The sequence below is a fragment of the Lontra canadensis genome, unplaced genomic scaffold, assembly GCF_010015895.1.
Source record: "Lontra canadensis isolate GAN:19392208 unplaced genomic scaffold, GSC_riverotter_1.0 scaffold4, whole genome shotgun sequence".
Lineage (NCBI taxonomy): Eukaryota > Metazoa > Chordata > Mammalia > Carnivora > Mustelidae > Lontra > Lontra canadensis.
Window position 1 is genome coordinate 11,841,411 of NW_022630998.1, and position 22,763 is coordinate 11,864,173.

Genomic DNA, 22,763 nt, shown 5'->3' on the forward strand with positions numbered 1-22,763 from the left:
TAGGTCAATCAATTGATCAACTGATAAACAGCATTTACTATGCAGATATATGCTTTCTCTGGAAGGTATATGTTAAAATATATAATATTATATATACATATATATATAATATTATATAAAGAGTAATGTTATAAAAGCAATCCAGCAGTAATCACCAAGCTGAAGAAGACAGTACAAAAAACTTGTTTGAAAAACATATTGATGGTAGTATTAAAAAAATTAACATTTAGAACTGAAATCCATTCTGCTCGGCTACTAATCATGCCGCAGAATGATAAAGTAGTATACACATTGTTTGGCAGATGAGTAAAACTCAGTCAAAACCAAAATATCTAAATCTATTTGTGAATAAATTAAATCATATCATCTCTGAATTTTCTTTTTGTTCAAAAAATTGGCATACAGTCAATATATTTAGACATGAAAGAAAGACATGGTTCTTTGAAGAGAAAAGGAGTAATGGAGAAGGCGATGCCTGCCCATTTATTGAGGGCAAAATTAGTGCTGTCTGTATACTGATGCTTTATATTGTTGAAATAATTGAAATAACTAGGACTGTGTAAATTTAGTAAAGAAAATAGCCATTTGGTGTAATCTTTTGGCAATTCTGTCAATGAGAAAGGAGCCACACTGGTTAGCATTGGAAAAGAACAACAGAGAGCACTTTTTACCATGGAAAAAAATGCAAATTGTTTGAACTAGATTGAACATTCCAGAAAGACAAGAAATATGCTATTTTTGCTGAAATAGAGACTACAAAGTATAGAAACAATGAGAAGAGATGAGTAAATAGAGGTGAAAACACAAAAGAGCAATCTCTAATTGAGATTGTAAAGACCTACTTAGCAAGAGGCTTTCATTAAAGTTAAACTGTCCCTGCTCCCTTTCCCCCGGGGGATTCACTTAAAAACAAGTGGAAACCAGCTCCAAGTAACAAAGCCCAGATACAAGGGTGGGTCAGGCCAGGTGGAGACATCGGATCAGTGGGGCGATGCATACTGTCTCCCTGGTTACCTACGAGTATGGGCCCCACCCTTTGGGAGCCTTTTGGGAGCCAATCCTAACCAAGGTATGATAGGCTAAATCAAATGTCTATTAGGGTAAATTGTAATTCAATTGGTCACCTAGCATCACTGTGGAGTTTCCTGTGTGTGTTACAATCTCATTGGTCACCTGTGCGTGGCCAGGCCCGACTGCATGGCCTTTGCCCTTAAAAGCTAGACTGTGAAACAGAGAAGGGTCGCCCTCTCTTGTAAGAGGTGCGTCCCTGAACTTTCGGTTAGATTCTTGATGCTTGGCACGAAATAAAGCTTTGCTTGACCTTCGCTTTATATCAGTCTCGCTCCTTTAATCACGGACCCATTATTGGGGCATAACAGAGATAAAATTAAGATATCATAAGCTTTTGTGAACTTGCACTCTAAAATTTTAAGTCCAGCATTTGGAATGTCATTTACAGACACAACACATGTCTTGGGATGTATCTAGTCAGCTTGATATTCACCCCAAACTGGTAGGAGAGCAGGCCAATTCCAAGTTTAAGTTTGGAATATTTTTCTCTTTTAATAAATAAAAAAGGACCACTAGAGAAGAGTAGAGCAATTTTTAAAGCTTCTCTGCAAAGTTCATATGTAATTATTAATTTATTCCACCATCACCACTTACTGTGGATTTAACTACCTTATATTAATATTGCATTTACATATTACAATCTTACAACAGGTTGCCTCCCCCCTTCTCTCCCAAATAGTGAAGATAAGAATCAATAAAATGTTTTTTGTTGTTTTTTTTTTCAGGGAAGAACATCTTCTTTTGAGACCTCCAGATATGCGCATATTTGATTACAATAAAGTGGCCTCTGGGAAAAAACATGAAGGAACTAAGAATAGACTGTTTTTCATAATATAGAATTAGGAATTGGAGAATAAATGCAGTGCAAAATAACAAAGGAGGAGGACTAGCAATATGGTGGAGACTGGTATCCAAGTACAAAACTTGCCAAATTCCCTCATAATCATAGGATCAAAAAATAATTATTTAAGGAATATTTACCACTCATTTTACATTGTTTTGGTGACATGCTTCTTTCTCCTGCTCTTTGAATTACTCTGAATGACTCTACACATAAAAGTGCTGTAGTATCTAAGACTAAGAAAGGAACAGCAGAGTTATAAAGGACATACTGGGAAATGGACGTTCAGTTGAAAGAGAACAACAGAGCCACAGATGATTAAACATAAGGGCAAAAAATGCTATTCCTCTGAAAATCGATTGAGTGTGTATTAATTTTCTACTCCTGTATAACAATTTACCAAATTCAACAATTTAAAAAAGACAAATGTATTCTTTTACAGTTTCTCTGTGTCAACAATCTGGCCCAACATGGTTGCTCTGCCTGTGGTCTCACAAGGCTAAAATCAGTGTATCAGCCAGAGCTACTATCTCATTTGAGGGTTGGTCTTTTTCAAAGCTCATTCAGGTCATTGGCAAAGTTCAGCTCCTTGAGGTTATAGAACTAACATCACTCTTTTCTTGCTGACTATTCACTGGGGGACATTCTCAACTTCTAAAGCCTGCCTCTTACTACTTTGAATCTTTGAATTCCTCATCTGACCTCTCTAACCAGATTTAAATGGCTCATGTAATTAATTAAGTCAGGCAAACCAGGAAATCTCCCTTACTGAAAGTCAGCAGTGCCATAAAACATAAGCTAATCACTAGATTGAAATCTCATCATATCCAGGGGTCTGGCCAACATTAAAGAGATGGGAGGGGCACCTGGGTGCCCATTAAGTCCATTAAGCTTTGACTTTGGCTCAGGGAAGATCTTAGGATCTTGGGATGGAACCCCTTGTCAGTCTCCCAGCTCAGCAGGGAGTCTGCTTGTCACTCTGCCTCCCCATGCTCCTATGTGCTTGCTCTCTTTTTCAAAAAATAAATAAAATCTTAAAAAATATAAAAAAGATGGGATTATACTGGACATGTACAAAGAGGAGTGAAATTTCAGGGACATCTTAGAATTCTCCTACCACAGGTAGGATTCACATTCTGCTTCAATCTTATCTATCCACACAATCCCCAAGAAATTGCAAGATGGGATTTTCTAGGCACTGAGAACTCTGTTATATAGAAACAAAGACATTTATTCAATTTTTCAACTACAGCATAATGGTGCAGATTTTTTGGCTCTTCCTATCTTTAATGAATTTGTGAATAACTCAAATTTGAGATTCACTTTCAAAGAAAATATTTTATATGCATCATAGTTTTAAGAACACAGAATTTTGAAAGAAAATTGTTTTTTACTTTTACTATAATTCTAGGTTTCCTTAGATACCACAGGTCTGAAAGAATAAGTGTCTTCAATTTTCTATGAAGTCCAAGAACAAACTTATGAAAAAGAATCACAGTTGTGAAAGCACCCCAGTCCTAGAAGATAAACTCAAGAGCAGGAGTCAGTGAAACTATTTTTTGAAAAGGGCCCATTGTAAATACTTTAGGTTTGGAGGGTCAAGAAGCAAAATCAAGTATAGTAAATAAGGACTTACATAAAAAGAAAGTCAAGTTTCCACACATTTTTTTGATAAAATATTGATAAAATTCAGTATTTTATTATAACTACTAAAATTTAAATTTCACATAATTTTTACATTCTTCAATAATTTTTTGCTTTTCCCCTACCTTTTAAAAAAGTAAAATCCATCTGTAGCACATTGGCTATACAAAAACAGATAGTGGGCTAAATTTAGCTTGTGAGCCGCACTCCTCAAGAGTTCTTATGGAAGTCGCCCTTGGTCTTATTAATAGTTAAATCTTCATTTATTTTATTTTCTTTTTACTCTCCTAAGAAATCTCCGTGTGTGTACACATACACATACACACACACTTTAGACTAATTTTATTTTTTTGTTTCTATTAACCTTTGAACTCATAAATTCTCCTACTTATTTCCAAAGTCATGACCCCACAGAATTTCATATAACTAGAAATAGACAAAAGAAATCTCTCTGTATATGGATAAACTACATTCTAAAACGATTTTTCTTTTGTTCCTTTAAGACTCAGTTCTATTATCTTTTACAATTAAATTTGTTATAATATGTGACATTAACAATGGCATCTAAAATTTATAGTGTTCTTTGTGTCTTCTACAATGAATGTATAAAAAATTTTTAATGAGAACATTTGTGGGATTCTTTTTTGTCTTTTTTGTTTGTTTGTTTGTTTGTTTGTTTTGTCAGAGAGAAAGCACACACAGAAGTAAAGGAAGTGACAGGTAGAGGGAGAAGCAGGCTCCCCGCTGAGCAAGGAGCCCAATGTGGGACTCCATCCTACGGCCCTGGGATCACAACCTGAGCTGAATGCACAGGCCCAACCAAGTGAGCCACTCAGGCATCCCCAAAACGATTGTTTTGTTGGTTTTTCTCACTACTTGTTCTTGGGCTTTTAATTGAAATGTTCCAGGGTTTACAGAGACAGAAAATAGACAGCTGAAATTGGCACACTGTGCATTTGAGATTAGTAGAGAGAATATGTGTTAAAGTAGTTCTTGATAGCCTAGTTAACCCATAACACGTCAGTCATTTTTTGTGCTCTTAAAATATTTGCACAAGATTATCTATTCACAAATTGTTGCCTGTTGGACAAAAAGGGTATTTTTTAAAGTTCGGATTCAGTAACGATTTCAAGAGATTAAATTATGGTCTATTCACTTTGAAACCATGAGTAATTAAATACTTTTCTTGGAAAGTTAACACCAACATTTAATGGAAACTTTTAATATTAAAAACAAATTAAAACCAGATTTTTATTTTTCATGTCTTACAAAGCAATGTTTATGATTACTTTTTTGACAAAGTGGTACTTCATGAATACTTTTAAATAGCATTTTATAGGATTCCAGCAAGGTTCTTGAGAAAATGTTTTAACCTTTAGGCCCTAGAAATGTTTTCTTGCTTGAAATGCCTTACCATCCTTTCATCTCCCAGGGGAGAACTCAGCAATTTTTTTTTTTTTTTAATTTCAGCTGACTAGAACAAAGAGATTACTGAAAGATGAGGAAAAATAAAGCAAAATTCAGCTGTTACCACCTCAACCTTGGGGAAGAACCAAAGGACTTCCAAGAGACTGAATCCCAAGAATGAGACAGCTCATGAACATCCTTGAATTTGACAAATCTAGAAAAGCCCCTCTCCTAAAAGTAGTATTGAAAGAGGAAATGGGGAAGTGGGGAGGTAACAAGCAAACATCGAAGAACAAAATGACCAATTCTGGCACTTAGAGAAATCTTCTCTTTGGGGTATAAATACATAAAATCTCTTCTAAGTTGAAAAAAATTACTAAGGGTCTTATGTAGTAACTTGTGTCTTACAGAGTTGTCATAAAAGGAAAGAACAGAACAGATATTGGGTTGGAAATCAAAGTAATACAGTGCCTTATTTCTATTATTTCAAAACAACTCTAAGGTAGATGGCTTCGTTTAAATATTACTAGTTATTTGGAATATCTTGACTGAATGGGCTTTCAAGGGCCTAACTGGTTCCAGAAATGGTGGATAAAATGTTAGGCTATAGGAAAAAAATCTCACTGTCAGGCCCAAACCAAGTAAATGAGTAACTGAGTACTGGGAGGAATAATAGACATAACTCTTCCTGTATATAAAGAATTTAAAAATATCCCAAAACCTTTGTCCTGATGAGTCCCTTCAGTTAAAAAGTTCATTTATTCTTGGGGCCAGTGGGTGGTGTAGTCAGTTAAGCAATTGACTCATGGTTCCCAATCAGGTTGTGATCTCAGGGTCCTGAGATCAAGCCCTGCATTACGTGGGGCAGGAGGAGAGGGCTGTCAGCAGAGTCTATTAAAGTTTCTCTTTCTCTCCTTGTGCCCCTCCCTGTGCTCTCTCTCTCTAAAATAAATACATACATCTTCTTTTTTCAAGTTTGAAAAACAGCCACAGTACTAAAAATATAGGCTGAAGAGATGACTCCCTGAGATATTGTAATTTCAATTTTTTATAAAATCTCTTGTATATTTAAAATAATTTATTATTAGAAGTGTTTTGATTATTAAAAACGATTTGAAAACCCCCTATTTGGTTTTATAGTGAACCAGTGAGACTTGAAAATTACTTATATTTGCAAGGGATGTAAAATGAATAATTGAGTAGTTTAAAAATATTACATAGAAAGCTAGAAGCCAAAAATAAAAGTGCAACAGCCCTAAAAAAATCTAATAAAAATGTCCACTAAGCTTCTCCATGTCCATGATAGTTTATATTATAGTGATTTTTTTTCTTAATGCTTGAAACATGTAGGTTACCATCAACTTATGGTTCATTTAAAACTGTATTCTGCATTTATATAAATAATATACATGTTCATATCCCCATTTCTAATTGAAGACTAAAGTATTTAATCTTACCATTTCATTTATTTTACTGTAGCAAGCTGTTAAGCTTCCTAATTGTTCTTATCTACAGTATCATCTTGTATGCTGAATGGAAATATTAGAGATCTTCAAATTATAGCCTGAGTGCCAAATCCAGTTGTGCTTTGTTTTTGTGAATAAAGTTTTATTGGAACACAGTCATAATTTTTTTTTTTAAACCACTGTCTATGATGCTTCTCCTCTAGCATGGCAGAGCTGCATAGCTATTACAGGGACTACATGGCCCACAAAGATCTAAAGTATGTAGTACCTGGCCCTTTATGAAGTTTGCTGATTTTTTACTGTTTCTAATCATCATCAAAGCTATTTCTAAATAAATTTCCCTAGTGGTTCAAATGATGATAACTGGAAAACAAATAAAAAGCAAACAAGCACTGAAAGAAAACGTTGTTTTTTTTTTTCATGTAACGTTCAAAGATTTCTTAACTAAAAAGAACATTCTGCAGCACCTTCATAATATTAACAAACTGCTGTCTTAGGTACAATAAGCAGCTGATTTATTGAAAGTGACTTGAGTAGTCAATATCTGGAATGCAACAGCTAGTTTCATCTTGTCCAATTTTTACATTACTCTTCATTTTCCCTGAGAACTACATAGCTGAGACACTTTCAGTGAGGCACTTCCTGTAAAATGATCAGTTGTATCTGTCACCAGGAAGAAATGCATTTTCTGTGCTTTACTACAGCCATCTGCATCCTTCATTTTCTTTTAATTCAGTCACTGGAGCCCTAATGATCGCAGCCATTTCAGGAGATGCCATCAATTATAGCAAGGAGCTCATTCAGAAGTGAAAGATGAGTTCTATTCTCTGTTACTTAGAGGTCAGTGATCATTCCCCAACCTCTTCCCTGTGAACAAATAGTACAGTAACTTTCACAAGCTCCCCTCATTTTTCTCAAGTCTGCTGCTTTACAACTTTTTGTAGACCTTGGTTATAATAACTTCATATGTTTGACGCTGGCAGCCTTAAGACAAGCCTGACCCAATCTTTTTCTTGCGTCCATCATGATAAATTCAATCCTATATAATTCTGACTCCCAGGAGAAATGTTTAAAAGAGTAGGTATTATTAAGATGGCATTTTTTTTAAAATTCTAAAACAAATACAATTGGTAAAATTTACATCAAACGGATTCTAAAATAGTGATCACTCTGCATCTGCGAACTTTCTGATATTTTCTCTAAATATAACTACGTTGAAAGATGCACTATAGATTATACATTTATGTGAGAATTAGCACAATATTTGATATATGATCTTTACATGTACTCTATGACTTTTACATGTAGAGCAACTTTAATAATTAGAAATACAAATCAATTTTCAATAATCAGTTTGATAGCAAAAGGAAGTATAGTTAATACACCCACATAAAAAGTTGCACAGAAATGTTTATATCAACTTTATATATAATCACTAAAAAGTAGAAACAACCAAGATATCTAACAATGGGTAAATGGAAAAATTGTGATCCATCCATGCAAAGAATGTTATTCAAAAATTTTTAAAGTGAGTAATTAAGCCATGAAAACACACAGAAGAATCTTAAATGTATGTTGCTAAGTGAGAATCAGTCAGAAGAGGCTACATAATGTATCATTCCAATTGCATGACATTCTTGGAAAGGCAATACTACAGAGATGGTAAAACAATCAGTAGTTGCTAAAGGATCGAAAGGAGGCACAGATAATGGAATAGGGATAGATGAGTGAACAGGTGAAGCACAGGGGATTTTTTGGGTGGTGAAATTATTCTGGGTGACACTGCTTTGGTGAACATTTTTATTTCTAATAGAGAAAAGGTAATCTTTTCAATATGCAGAGCTGGAATATAGCCACATGCAAAAAAGTGAATCTAGACACAGACCTTACATCCTTCACAAAAATTAACTCAAAACGGATCACAGGCATACAAGTAAAACACAAAACTATGAAACTCTTAGAAGATGACACGGCATATATTGCATGGAACACTGGGTGTGGTGCATAAACAATGAATTTCGGAACACTGAAAAAAAATAAATTAAATTAAATTAAAAAAAAAGATGACATGTGAGAAAACATAGATGACCTTGGGTCTGATAACTTTTTAGATACAACACCAAAAGCACCATGTATGAAAGAAATAATAGATGAGCTAGACTTCATTAAAATTAAAAACTGCTGCTCTGTCAAAAACACTGCCAAAAGGATGAGAAGGTAAGCTACAGACTGGGAGACAATATTTGCAGAAGACACATATGAAAAGGGACTATTATCCAAAACATGCAAAGAACTCATAGAACTCAACAATAGGAAAGTAAATAATCCAATTTTAAAAAGAAGCAAAGACCTTAATAGACACCTCAGCTAAAGAAGATATATGTATGGCAAATAAGAATGTGAGAAGATGCTCCACATCATATGTCATTGGGGAAATGCACATTAAAACAAAGAGATACCATTACACACTATTAGAATGGCCAGAATCCAGAACACTGACAACACTAGGTGCTGGTGAAGATGTGGAATAGGAACTCCCATTCATTGTTGGTAGGAATGTGAAATGATACAGCATCTTGGAGGAAACATTGGAGGTTTCTTATAAAACTAAATATAACTCTTACCAAATGAGCCAGCAATCACACTCCTTGGTATTTTCTCAAAAGAGTTGAAAATATGTGCATAGTATAACCCGCACACATGTTTATAGCAGCTTTAATCAAAACTGCCAAAACTTGGAAGCAACTAAGATGATCTTCGGTGGTAAATAAACTGTGATGTATCCAGGCAATGGGATATTATTCAGCACTAAAAAGAAATGATCAGTTAAGTCATGAAAAGACATAAAGGAATCTTAAATGCATATTACTAAATGAAAACAGCCAATCTAAAAAGTATAAATACTATTTGATTCCAAGGATACGACATTCTGGAAAATGCAAAACTATAGAGACGATAAAAACTTCATCAAGCATTGGGGCAGGGGAATTAATAGAGAAAGCAAAGAGGATATTTAGGGCAGCGAAAATCCTCTGCATCATCCCATTATGAGTGATACATGTCATTATACATGTGTTCAAACATATAGAATGCAAAACGCTCGAAGTGAAACCATGTGAACTTCAGAATTTGGGTGATTATTGTGTGCTAATGTAAGCTCATCAGTTGGAACAAATGTTCCTCTCTGGAGGGGGAAGTTGATAATGTGGGAGGCTATGTACATGTTACTGACTGGAGGGGCTACAGGGGAAATCTCTATATCTTCCCCTCAACTTTGTTATGAACCTTAAATTGTTTTAAAAAAAAAAAGACCTTAAAAAAACAGCACCTCACTCATTATTATATAAGATTTTCCTTCTAGAATTATATACTTCTTAGACTGGGTTTCATTTCATCTGAGAGACATTGACTGAGACTTCAATTAAATGTTGGCATTCAATGGCAAAACATTATTCTATATTGTATTAAAAAATAAAGATGAAATACTAAATTTGGAAATAGCTGCATATTTCTTTTAGAAAGAGAATCTGGATGCTTGCAAAGGCACAAAGATAAGTTTTCTAAAATATAGATGTAAAAATTAAGGTAAAGCCTTGTAAAATCAACCACAGTGTGGAGGATATCACAATATATTGTTAAATCAGTTAAATTACTGACTTGGTAATAGCCAAAAACTTTAAGAATCCTGTGTAATTAAAGCATCCACAAGTTAATAAACACATGTTTTCATTTGATTTGGTGACATATAGAAATAAGGTAATTATTTTATTAATTTAATTGTCTTGATTCTTTTTTCTTTTCTTTCTTTTTTTTTTTTTTTAAGATTTTATCTGTCAGAAAGAGAGAGAGAGAGCACACAAGCAGGCTTCCCGCAGAGCACGAGTCCAGTGCAGCTTGATCCCAGGACTCTGGGATCATGACCTGAGCCAAAGACAGACACTTAACCAACTGAGCCACCGAGGGACCCCTTATCTTGATTTGTTTGGTTTTTTTTTGTTTGTTTGTTTGTTTTTTAATTTTATTTTTTATAAACATATATTTTTTTCCCCAGGGGTACAGGTCTGTGAATTGCCAGGTTTACACACTTCACCGTCTTGATTTGTTTTTAACTAATCTCTTCATATTCTTCTTCTATCCCTTTCAGTGATTTAAAAATTAATACTAGCTTTAAATAAATAAATCAAAATTCATCTCTAAAATATAACTGCAGTCTACATAAATTCTCACTGATAAATCAATAGAATAATTTTGGAAAATCAAACACCATACCCTCACAACAGAATAGCAGAACTTCATTAGCATTAAATCCCCCCAAATTATAGAAAGCCTATCTTTCTAAAGAATAAGGACCTCCAATAATACTTTTAACTTAAAAAGTTAGTAATATCATCCTTTCTTAGCTTTGGCTATAAATAGCATTAAAATGGCTTACATTTTAGAAGAAAAAAATATAACACTTTGGCTATATCAATTTGTTCTCCCTGAATTTTTTTCCATTTACCATTGGGATAATTTTTCACAATTCCTTAGATTAATAATTTATTTGATATCATTGGTTAATAATTTACTATAAAATTTCCTACATTCTATAGGAATATATAGGGATGATAAGAACTGTGAAAATAGTGACTGGGTTTTAGGATTAGGTTAAAAAAAAAAAAGGAACAAATTTTATTTTTAGTTCAGACAATGAGTCCCCAGATATTCAGCTATTTCCAGAGTGATTGCTGGTAAAGAAATAAATTGGGTTAGAACTCCAGCTGACTAAGTACTATATTCAGCACTTCTACAATACAGGCTACATTCATAATAAATGATTTTAATTTAAATGTGATTTCTAACAAGAATAATCTTACCATTCTGACTTTATAAATGTTAGTTCCTTAGGCTAATAATTACTTCTAAGAATTAAAATCTTTCAACCTGCTGGTATAAACTTTATTTCCAGCACAACACAAGATGGAATATTTAAATCTAGCAAAGTTGGAGGTATGTATAAGATTATCACTCTCTCTCTCTCAATTTTCTTCCCCACTTCCATCTCTCTCTAGTTTTGAATGGTTAGTATGAAGGTTAGGAAACAAAGTTAGGTATTTTGGGATATACATTTATATTCTCATTAATTCTTTCAAAGGCACTGTCAATTAGAAGCTAAGAAATATGAAGGTGTCTAACTGCTGCATCTTGCTCTCAGGGAGATGATAGTCCAAAGGCTAGATAATGATACTTATAAGGCTTACATGAGACATAAAATATCTAAGCCCTCCAAATTATGTATTCATTAAAAGGGTGATTCACGGGGCACCTGGGTGGCTCAGTGGGTTAAGCCTCTGCCTTTGGCTTAGGTCATGATCTCAGGGTCCTGGGATCCAGCCCATATCAGGCTCTGCTCAGCAGGGAGCCTGCTTCCCCCTCTCTCTCTGCCTGCCTCTCTGCCTACTTGTGATCTCTCTCTCTCTCTCTCAAATAAATAAATAAAATCTTAAAAAAAAAAAAAGTGATTCAGAAGACTACAAGATTTCATCTAGCTGATGGGATTAGAGAAGCATACAATGAATCTATGATGCTTAAATATGTTTTTCTAAGGTTTGTTAAGTCAATTAAGCAAATAAGCCATTGGACTGAGGCTGTGGCAGCCTATGGAAACAAACCAAAATCCACACCAATAAATGCTTCAAGGTTACAAAATCGAAACCTAAGGACAGTTAATCACAACCAACTAGGCTTTAAGCTGTAGTCAATCCTAACCAACATCCTAACCACTTCTGGTTTGATACTTCTTGATTCAAATTAATTTTTGCTCAAAAAAACCCTTAAAATTGCAAATGCCTCAGTTAATCTTTTAACAGCTTAAATAGGATTTACAGAAAATTCTGGAGAACCAGAAGGAAATTCTAGAGATAATGTCCTCCCAGAACTATGTATGGCAGCTACGTTAGGGTACAAATGTTTAATAGTTAAGAATTCAATTTGGACTACATAAAAAACAATGAATCAAGGTAGAAAAGTAGCTCATAGTCTTTTTTAGCTAAATACTGGCGGTATCATCAAAACAAAACAAATTTTAACAGAAAAATATAGAGGGATTTTCCTAATTTCTTCTTGTAGATTTTGTTGTTATTTTCTTGCTTCCTTGAATGATCCCATAAACTATTATTTCAAATCCTTGGAAACACAAGATTATTACAGAAGCTAAATAGTGTATTGTTTCCTTAATGAGAAGAGAATCAAAAAATATTTGATGGCAAAAATTGTTTTATATTATAACTGCAAATATACTTCCTGTTGCATCTATAATTATTTAAAAATTTAAAAAAAATTAAATCCCCATAGATAAATACACTCAAGTACTAGGGTCTTAGCCTACACATTTCTAAATAAGAGATCTATGGATTCTAATGCTCCACCATCATTAAATGGCTATAAAGAACACTATGCCATTTGGGGGCATCATTAGAATCCTCTGTAGTTTGTTTCCTGGCCATACTGCTTTCATGTATTTTATATATTTATTCATTTGTTTCTGTAGAGGAGGTATTTACAGATAGTCATCTGGGTGGGAGAGTAGGCTACAGAACTCCCCCTGAGGATGTATTTTCAAAGCAATCTTGGATTTTCTGTCTACAGTATGTTTATTGTGGGTATTGGAGGTAGGTGATGGTTCATTAGGGAATGAAAGCCCACTCAAATTACTACTTGAGGCCACCCTTGTTTATTCATTCACTACATATGTCCTTAATGCTAACTGGGACCCAGGAACTATGATAGCCCTGACAAAAGAGAGAGATAAAGGCTATGACTTCAAGGGGACTTGGAATATGTGGGGAAAAGAGAAAACTCAACAAGAAATTGCACTGTTAAATGACAGTAGATGGTATAGTATGACGGAATGAAAAATACAACACTGGTATGTAGATACAGAAATATTTTACATGTGCCAGACCCTAGAGAATTGTGTACTACTGCATAATACTATCATGTCTTTTTCCAACTAAATCAAAATTATGAATCTCTAGAGTTGCAAAGTTACTTGAAGTCCAGAAGAATCACTGGGTAGTGTGTATAAGAGAATTTTGTATCATCTTAACATTTAATAATCTGTGAACTTTCAGCTTGAAATTGCTTATAGTTTCAGAGTACGTACCAAAGACTGGCAATCGTAACTGGATCCAGGAAAACACTTCGTCATTATCTTTACTATACACAGGAAAATACGTTGCAATTGTTACCAATATAAATGATGATACTAAAGTGTGTCAAATTGTAAAATAATCTTATCATGAGAGTTAATTAGGTCATAGCAATACATCTGTGTATAAGGAGTATTGACAATAAGCTGTACCTTTGTATGGCATTGTAATATGTATTAAGTTTTTTTACACGTATACTGCATAATCGATTTTCATAAAGTTTTATGACATAAGCAAGACAGGAAGGATGAAGAGTAGTTCACATGGTAAATTAGATGGTTTTATTTCTTTTTTTTTTTTCTTTTTTCATCTTTCTATTTTTTGTCCAAGTTTCTTATGGCTACTGAGTAGCCATCATAGTGAATCCCTGCCCCACATAGCGCATCTCCTGACCCAAACTGATGACACTATTTATCAGTTCAATTGGTATCATGAGATTATAGGCTTAAAATGAAGGGTGGCATTGAACAGAATACTCTCTGTAGGAGTTGGCTGAGGGGGCTGCTATTACATATTTGGTGTTTTCACAGGACAATAAGTGTCCGGGATCCAGAGGAAGAACTGGCAGAACAAGGTATCAATCACTTCGTTGAAGTTCTTGCACTAAAACACAGGCATACACCTGTTTTCAGATTTGAAGAGAAGAGCAATCCTCACTGGAAAAAGCTATTTAAAGAGGCTGGAGAACCCAGGCTCTAAGAAGCAGGAGGTGGGTGTTGTAATTCAAATTACATGCTAATTCTCATTGATCAGCCTATTTAAATGGTAATGAGGCATAGATAGTGCTTCTGGCCCAAGTGCTGGAAACTGCACAGAGGATATCCGTCAGCAAGAAAAAAATACTGCTGCTTGCTTGAAAAGCTGTGGTTGCTTCAGGGGTGTGTGATTGTAAAAGGGAATTACCTTCCAGTCCTCTGACCTGTGGGGAAGGAGTTCCTATGAAGAATTTTCAGGACTGCAGGTACACCCAACTGCTACCATTCTTCTCCTGTCACCTTTAGCTTTCTGGGGCTATATTCTCCTGTAATGAGAAGGAAGAACAGATAGAGCTATAATTGCCACTTGTGTGGTGAAGATGGATGACCAACATCACACATCATCCTTAGCTGAGCACAGAGGAAGTCTGATTGCTTTTCATGTTCTGCAAAATCTTAATTATACCATGTGGATATAAAGTATTGATTCAGGCAACAGAGCAAAATTAAAATGCAATTGTTTAGAGAATAAAATGCTGTTGAATAAAGGAGGTTATGGTTCAATTGGGAAGGAAAGATGTAAATACACTTAATAAATGGTAGCAAGTGATGCTTACATTGCAAAAACATAAAGAGTGCTTAGGTACATCAGAGGAGGGAGTATTGCTTTAGGCTGGAGGGCCAGGGAGCACTTTATCGAAGCAGCATTCAAAACAGGTGTTGAGAACTGTGTAGAATTTGGGAGCTGAGAAACAGTGAGGTGAAGAGGAGTGGCGGACGTTTCATGTACAACGTAGTCAGAATCAGTGGAGGGAAGAATCTCAGAAATTATTGCTCCAAAGAATAAATACTGCCGACTACCCAGTGTGCCCCCGAAATGCTTGGGAGAGAAATCTCAAAAATTATTTCTCATCCAATAGCTGTTCATTTAACTTTAGAGTTAATGATGAATGCCAAGATGGCAAAATACATGCCTATGTGTGTGCGCATGCATGTACAAATTTTTAAATAAATTTTGCTTATATTTCAGAATTTTGTTATTGTTTGTATTCATTTTACGTCATTCATTAGGACTCGTGTTTGGTTCTTAGGGAAGAACTAAGTTTTTGGGTTTTTTTTTTTTTTCTTTTTTATTTCCTTGAATGTTCACTATCAGTTAGTGTAGTAAGCATTTTATCTACAATTTAACACATGTAAAGCCCAGCAAGTAATTATATTAAACAACTTTTTTCCAAACCTGAGAAAAGGCCAGTATCATATTATTAATCACCTTTGAAAAATATATATATCTGCGTGATTTTCTGGAAGATAATTTGGGGCCAACTTATTGTTACATGTGATGGAGAGAAACTTCTGAAAGGATAGATTATAACCTGGACAGCTATCCCACTTGTACCCAGCCTATAATCTCAAAGCAGTTAAGGCAGCCAGATATTTCAACCAGTCTAATTACTACCCTAATAATCTTTAGCAAGGTCTTCCCTTCCTGTACCTATGTTAACAACTTAGTCTAGTTACTTTTTCCCCCTCTAAAATGTTCCATCAAATGTAAATATTTGAAATGGCATTCTCAGAAGCACATTTCCCTAGGAAACTTATAAAACTTTGGACACATATTCTGCCCAAGAAGTTGCTTTAATACATTCAAAGAAATAGAAGAAAGAAAAACCCACATATGTCTTTATTGTGGTTAATTTTTTCACAAAAATTTTTTAAAAAAGGTATTTTCACTAAGCACGGTGCAATCCCCTATTAGTCTTTTGGCTATTAATGCCAATCTTTATCATTTCTGTTTCATTATAACTACTCCAAAGTCTCCTCAATTCCAATAAAGAAATACCCTTTCTCTGGAATGTAGCTGATGAGGCTACATTCTATTCTATTATCTCACCTACTCATTCTACTCTGTTATCTCACCAGCTGGCTATCTGCCTCAGCTCTTTTTAATGTGCGTCAGTTCAGCCTCTCTTGCTTCTTCCAATTTTCCTGTTTGACAATAACCTGGAGTCTTCACAATAATGGAGCACCCAGAAGCTGATTAACAAATAGGAACTCTTCCTCCTTGAATACTTACGTGATAAATAGTTCTCTCATATTTGTCTGCTTAGATCTTTCTGGTCCTTTGCAAAGAGGTACATAGTTAAAGTATAACTTTTAAAAGAGTAATATTGCAATTGTCAGGTGAATCTAAAATAAACAGGTGTCTAAGCTTTTATTAGACTCATTAATAAGAAAACAATAAGGAAATGATTAAAAGAATTCAAAGAACATTTGAGAAACTGGGTATTTACGGACAATTTAATAAAGGGAGGTTAACATATAATTGCTGGGTTATATACAAAATTGCTTAATATCCTACCTTTAGGGTTGTCTTTTCTAGCAAAAGAAATTATTTGTACCTCTTCCAGACAAAAATCTACACGTTAAACTCTAGTCCTACCCAGATGAAAAATAGCCTCGCTGATATAAAATAAACCAAAGGTTCAGTCTCAGAACCAGACTGAAAAAAAACACCCAGTATTATCTTCTGCCCATTTCCAAGTTTCAGACAATATTTCCAACACAGTTCTTCCTATTCACAAACACTTCCTATTCTTCGCATCCTTCTACTGAGTTAGGTGTTTCCCGTCAGCACCAAGGAGTTGCTATGCTGGTTAGCTTAGCTTTTTTTTAATCAGTTTCTCCTAGGAAACCAGAGTTGTAGGAGTAGAGAATTGCCAAGATGACGAGTATGTCAGCATTATTCTAATCTCTTCTAATCCCAGGTTCTCTGCCCTTAGGGATCTCAGGAAAAATAAGGCATTTCTCAGCTTATTTCAGACTGACACTTAATATTTTGGTTTATATAAACTGACATTATTATAGGACCACTTTTCCCCCCACCTTGATGTAAGAAATTATCTGTAGTAAAAGCAAATTATGGATTCATTCACCAACCTGAGAAGTTAGTTATATTAAATTAATTGTCTTTTGGAGAAGGGAACAGGGGAAGTGATGGAGGAGAGCAAATCTATGACTGGGGGAGGAGAACCCAGCTAATCCTTTCTCACTAGGACCTTGTTCATTGTGATCCTATATTGAGAAGTTTAAGAATACCTGTTCCACTTTTTTACCCCAACTTCGCTGACTGAATGATTTATTGTCACTTCCCGAATGTAGTCTTGAAGCTCCATTTCTTCCCCCTAATTTCGATTAGCTACAAAAAAGAATTAGAATTCAAGGGCACTCAGGGTTCCTGATATATTATAATAATGTTAGCGAAGTTGTTGCAACAGATCTCTCCAGAGACATGGTCCAGTCATTTCTGACTCTCAGAGTGGAGTATTTTACTTCCTATTAGACAGCATAAGTGTCAGAGCGGAGTATTTTACTTCCTATTAGACAGCATAAGTGTATTTTCATTAGCAATCATATGCGCTCACTGAATCCTTGTAACAACTTTTTTAAGTGTTTCCTATTATTACCTACTTTCTAAAGAGATGGAGACTGAAGATCAAGGAAGTTAAGTAGATTGTCCAATATCACTATCTATAGTAGAATTAGATTCAAATTTGTGTTTGTCTGCAAAGGATGGATAGAAAGAAAGTTTGTGTTCTGTTAATATCCCACTGCCTTATATCTTAAATGATTTTAAATATTTTGAATATTACATAAAATGGATTATAAAGCAAGGCAACAATTCCTGCTTAACAAAGATGAGATGTATAAAAGGGGAAAAAATCATAGCTACAAATTTTACTTCCTAAGCTACTAAATATGATGATAATATAGCTGCCAATTTCAATACTATAGAAAAACAAAGTGCATATAATAAATGTATAAGTACTCAAGATGATCTGATTTTATTTTTTGGCCTGAAAGGTAACTTCCAATTTTAATTTTTCATATCTATCAGTAATTTGGAAATATTTTGTACCATAATGTATGTCTTTCATTAAAACAAAAAACAAAAAACCAAATTATACACAAGTAAGATAACGCCAGTTTAGTAAATTTAAGTGCTTTATCCTTTTTCCTTTCAAAGAACACATCTTTGAGTATTTATTCAATAGCTTGTTAACTATTTCTTGATATCAAAGATATTTTGTTCTTGTTGATACAGTGGTTTGGTTTTTACTTACATTTTCTAATTTTGAAATCTGCTTTCAAATTTGTGATAAACATTAATGATATGATATTCATGTAAATGCCATTTCATACAGGCAAGAATACAGGCCTATGGGGTCCAGGTACTTCCCGGTTATAGAATAGTGAGATATCCTTAGCCCATATCATCTCTGAAGAAAATAAGGCCCTGGATTAGATGATCTTGCAACTTTCTTCTAGTTCTAAAATATAATGCTAACAATATGTAACTAATCCACATATTGGGTACAATCCACAGTAAGTGACATTTAACATTTTTGGCCTGTAGTACATGGTTGTCAGTATTTGAATAACCTATGATAATAAGAATAGTTTTATTCTTATTATTCTTTTATTCTTAACCTCAGTTCTACACACATTGTACTACATTATTATTATTATTATTTTAACATTATTTTTTAAAACATTTTTGTTGTTTATGTAAATAGACATTTAACTGAATATATAGTATATTAAAAGCTATCAACAATTTATGTTACTGCCATAGCAAAAATAAGGAGACTAAAAGAAGGCACAAAAGAATATTCCCATTCTAAACCTTGGAGGTAGATAAAGAAAATTTTTGTGCAGATATGCATACCAACATGTATGCATGCTACCTCTTTCTTATATATGCCACTAATATTGTACTTATTTTATATGGTATGAAACAAGAAAAAAATTCCTATCTCAGAAAAATTCCAGAGAACAAAAATTTAAGCCATTTGGATATTTTACCAGAATTTTTCTTGACCATATTTAAAAATGTGGACCTGAAATTATTCAATGTTAGTTCATTTAACAACTATAGAGACTAATATCCTCCTGTGTTAGTGTGGGTGTGTATGTTTGTTTGTGTGTATGTGTATGTTTTTTAGCTGTTTTCTGCTGTGTTTCAGAATGGAGTTAACCAGGAATAGTTTTGTAGTAGTAAAGGGCCATATTATTGTGGACTGTTAATTCCCTGCCTCTTTTTCTCATTGCCACCAACACAATTTATTTTCAGTTGACAAGCTTAGGATACTCTCTGAGGAAAAGAATCTGAATAATCCAAAGCAGAGGGCAATTCCTCTTCAAAGTGTTCAGAAAATGATAGAATGTGAGATCCCAATTAGAGCTTCTGCATATACCATGCATAAAATGGCTGCATTGGGAATCACTGGTGATATTCATTCTCCTTCTTTGGAATTTATATGTTCTAGTATTTTCAAGCTTACTTTTCACCAAAAAGCTGAAGAGCTTTACTTCTGTGGGATCCAATCATGTGCCATGTACATTAATTCTAACTATTTCTCTTAAGATGACTGAATAAATTTATGGTGTTATATGGTACAGAAAAACTTTATTTTCACCTATAATATTAGTTATTTATTGGTTCATATAACATACAAGTGACTCTCAAAACATATCGTAAAAATCATTATCTATAATGGCAAAATGGTACTTATATTTTAATAGTTTATTTTGAAAGAAATTTCTAATATAAAAAGTTATATCATGACATATCCATACACGATGATATAATTCAAATATGTCTTTAGACAGATCCAACTTAAACATATGAGACAGTTAAAGAAAGTTCCACTTTATTTTTATTTTTCACTACATAACACAGACATTATATAGTTTCTGGTTTAACTGAAATATCATTTTTATTAGGAATGGATAATTTGCCAGATATAAGAGTGTCCCCTCAAATGTAATCATGTGAGTTTTAACCATGGTTACAAATTCTTTGATGCTCTTCCTATAGATTATTCCCCTCCCTTTGAATTTGGGTGAGCTTGTGACTACAACAACCAATAGATTACAATGAAAGAATGCGATGAGAATTTCAATATTATACCTCAAAAGACCATGCAGTTTCTCATTTGTTTGCTAAAATACTTGCCCTTGGTATCCAGAGTTACCATCTAAAAAAAGTCTGACTTTTTAAGACAACTGTGATAAGAAGTCTTCTGTAGGCGCTCAAGTCAACTGCACCAGCTGAGACAAGCTTTCCAGCTAAGTCCTGGCCAATATACCAGACATGTGAGTGAGGCCACCTTCTACCCTCGGGACTAGACTGTATGCCAGCTGAATACCACCAAGTGACTTCTGTTGACACCACATAGAATAGAAAACTCACTCACTGGAGTCCAGCCAGTATTCCTGTCTCACAAATAAGGGAGCTACATTAGGAGGAACATTGTTTTAAATCACTATTTTCTGAAGTAATTTGTTACATAGCAGTAAATAAATGGGACAAATGTTAAACATGGTTTCAGATGATTTCATATTCTGCCTCCTCAAATATCAAGAATACACATTCTCTATAAAAAGATCACATGAAAATACAAAAATATTAATAATTAATCAATTAACAAGAGGCTATAAAAACCACAACAGCATTTACTATTTATTACATGTTCTTGCCAAAACATGGGAGTCAAAATACCCTGGCAATATGTATCACACACATTAACAAAATCCAGGTATCATATCAAATAGATAAATTCAAGGGCTAGCTGATGGAAAATACGGTATTTGCAAGAGTACTCAAGAGTGCAAGATAGAAGTCCTGATTTGTGTAGGGATTTCAGCAATGATTAATGATGATACACAGTTTATATAATACAATGTTATCAACCATGAAGACCTATTGTGAAATATTCTTTAAGATTAAATAACCACACAACTGATATTGTTGAAAGCTGGCTTGAATATAAAATAGTATTATTATACAGAAAAAAATGTTTTTTCACCATTATAAGGAGAAATACGGAGAAATTGTAAGGAGAAATAAGGAGGCACAAAAACCTTTTAGGAATCAGTATGTAAAGCATTTTTTTCCAAGAAATATGTAAATAGTTTCCTACAAAAGATTTTCTGTGTACTTTGGAGTTTATATGGGAAAACCAATATCATTTGGATTAAAAATATTTCACTAACTTACTTACAGCTAAGGCAGAACATTGTGTAATAAGTAAATAAAGGAAATTACTTAAGCTATGATCACTTGTATTATATTTAAACTTCTTATATATGGGTGAAATATACCACCTGTACCAGTGCTAAATATTGTGTTCTTTATTTCAAAAGTTCAACTATTGTACTAGGCACCAGAAATTTAAAGATAAATGCAACCTTCAAGGATCTCATAGATTGGTTAGAAAGATAGGAATTTTAAAACAAGTCATAAAATCTAATAAAATAATAAGTACATTAAAGCAATACACAGGTTGCACAGGGGAGCAGATAATTAAATTTGCCTGGGGTGGCCAAGAAAGGTGATTATGGATAATCTACTTATTAGTTTTCTATTGCTGCTGTAACAAATTATCACAAACTTAGTGATTTAAAACGATACAAATTTATAGGTCAGAAGTCTGGTTGGCTTGGCTGGTTTCACTGCTCCTGATTTAATAAGGCTAAAATAAAGGTGGCAAATGACTGAGCTTTCATCAGGAATCTCCTGGAAGAACACTCTTCTTCTTCTTCTTTTTTTTTTTTTTTAAGATTTTATTTATTTATTTGACAGACAGAGATCACAAGTAGGCAGAGAGGCAGGCAGATAGAAACCAGGAAGCAGGCTCCCTGCTGAGCAGAGAACCTGATACCGGGGCTCGGTCCCAGGACCCTGGGATCATGACCTGAGCGAAGGCGGAGGCTTCTGCTCAGTGGGTTCACTGAGCCACCCAGGTGCCCAAGAACTCGCTTTTGCGCTTGTTTGAGAATGTTAGCAGAATCCAGTTCTTCGAGGTTGTACTATACTGAAGCCCCCGCTTCTCACAGAGGTCTCTCTCTGGTTCTTGCACAGAACACTGTCTGCTCATATGATTAGATTGGTTCCATCCAGATAATCTAGCATCATCTCTTTATTACAGATTTCATAACCTTAATTATATCTACAAATTCCTTTGCCATGTAACACAACATGGTCACTAGATTCAAGAATTAAAGTATGAACATGTTTGAGAGTCCATTCTGCTTTGTACAGTTCATAAGCTTGCTTGCTCTTTCTTTCTTTCGTTCTTTCTTTCTTTCTTTCTTTCTTTCTTTAGAAGGAAAGATCAGGTTAGATCTAGAAGCAGAAAATAAGGATATCTACTTTGAGAATGAACTATGTAAACAAATACAAAGACCTACAAAAATAATCCATGATAATGAAATTAGAAACTGATCTGGAAAAGAACTGTGTTCAGGCAGGCAGAAATAATGTTATAAACTTTATTATGTGAAAAGAAATGAGAGTATCACTAACACACGTTGGTCATGTTAGCTTGAGGCTTCAGCTCAGTGGAGTGGCCTCATATACATGTTCCTTTCATAACCAGCTAATGAA